Genomic DNA, 1,712 nt, shown 5'->3' with positions numbered 1-1,712 from the left:
TGGCCCAGCTGCCTAATATTTTTGAAGAGCAGCAGCATTTTCCACAAGGTTATCAAGGGGCGGAGATGAAGGGTAAAGGATTTTAGTAGAATTTTTCTGGACATTAAGAATGTATTTGCCCTTCCTATTCCACTCCCCTTTTGAGACTGAGTAAACATTTGAATTATTTTAAATTATGTGTTGGATATAGGACTGTTTCTTTGAACGGAACATCACACTGTGATGGACCATAGAGGGCCTTAGCCATTATTTAAGATACACTGAACTATTTAAATGCAGTTGTAACAACTATTTATATGCAACTGTGCTATAAAAGAAAAGTTCGGGATATTATGAGAAGGCATATCAGAAGAGCCTGGCCTAGTATGGGTGGTCAGGGAAGTCTTTGCTGAGGGTACGACATGGAAATAATGTTCGTCAAGAAAAGAGTGGGGAAAAGAAATTTTTCAGGCAAAACAAACATGCATGCAAAGGCCCTGAGGCAGGATGGAGCTTATGCATCTAAAACACAAATCTAAGGGGAAACTGGCAACAGAAAAATCAGAGATTGAGGCTAGACTATGTAGGCCTTTTAAGCCATTCAAGGATTTCATCTTGATCCTAGAGCTAATTGAAATCCATTTCAGGTTTTTATGACAGGCAGTCACATGGTTCTGATATATGATCATTTATCATTTCATATCTTCAAGCAACCATACACCACCCTGTATGGATCATACTGGTCAGGCCGGCTGCACCAGGAAGATAAAATAGTCCAGCACTTCTTTAAGGAGAAGCTTAGTACTGTTAGCCAAGTTAAATCTTTAGGTTTTCCATGCCATCAAGGAGTATATAGTTGGTGCTAAATAAATGCTCATTATCTTGAATTAGGAAAAAGCAAAATAAAACTCAAAAACCAAATCATCCCAAAAGTTAAGGGAACTGCCTTCTTTTTAAAGATTTATTCTGTCTGAGGCCTTGTTCCTTTCTCGCCACTCACTTCTAGAAGATTAACAAGAGTAATTTGAACAAAGTTCAAGGGGGAAATGGAACTAATAACAAATGAACACAGCCCAGGATCAACCAGTGGCTAAAATTCAATCAAGTTAAATGTACCATTTTTTTTTTCAGTAAGATTTAATTTTTTTAGTGAAATTTGCAGCAAACTAACCAAGAAGGCCCATCCAAAAAATTTTTAAATTATTTCCCATTGGTTATTTCTGAACTGTCACAGTGAAATACACGGGTATTTCCCAGGACCTTTCATTACATTGTAGCAAGCCCCATAGAGAACCACCCTGCTAGGTCGAAGCAGCGGGCCCTAGCAATTTTCTTCTAGGGGAAAATCGAATCATAAATAAGAAAAGCAATTTAGAGAGCTGAGCTGGCTCCATCCATCCTTGCCCAGGAAGACCTGTATGGTAAATCTAGAAGGCCCACCTGGCATAACGACAGGTGAGACCTCCTCCACTTGACACCCTCCGCAGTGGAAGGTGAGGACCACTCCAACTCCTCGAGCTCTTTTTAGAAATGGGCTTTGCCACTGGCCTGATGCCTGAACTGCTTCTTTGTTTGTCCTATAGAAATTTACTTTAAATCTCCCAAACTGGATCTCTTCAGGCACCCATTGGAACCTGACCATGACTCATCCCAACATTGAAATTCTCCCCTATCCATGTCTGGGCCACAATGAGGATGCCTGAACTTGCCTGTGGCTCACTGCATGTCAACCC

The 1,712-nt window shown here is 40.5% G+C and overlaps 1 protein-coding gene across 1 annotated transcript in view; it reads right to left on the bottom strand.

Annotated features, from left to right (window-relative positions):
- Window positions 1-1,712, bottom strand: part of DOCK2 (dedicator of cytokinesis 2) — a 367,177-nt gene that overhangs the window by 323,785 nt on the left and 41,680 nt on the right. The gene's annotated exons all lie outside the window — the stretch shown is intronic.

This window comes from Pteropus alecto, unplaced genomic scaffold (genome assembly GCF_000325575.1).
Source record: "Pteropus alecto unplaced genomic scaffold, ASM32557v1 scaffold40, whole genome shotgun sequence".
NCBI classification, from domain to species: Eukaryota; Metazoa; Chordata; class Mammalia; order Chiroptera; family Pteropodidae; genus Pteropus; species Pteropus alecto.
The sequence above is the reverse complement of the archived record's forward strand: the minus strand, read 5'-3'. Positions and strand labels throughout refer to the sequence as shown.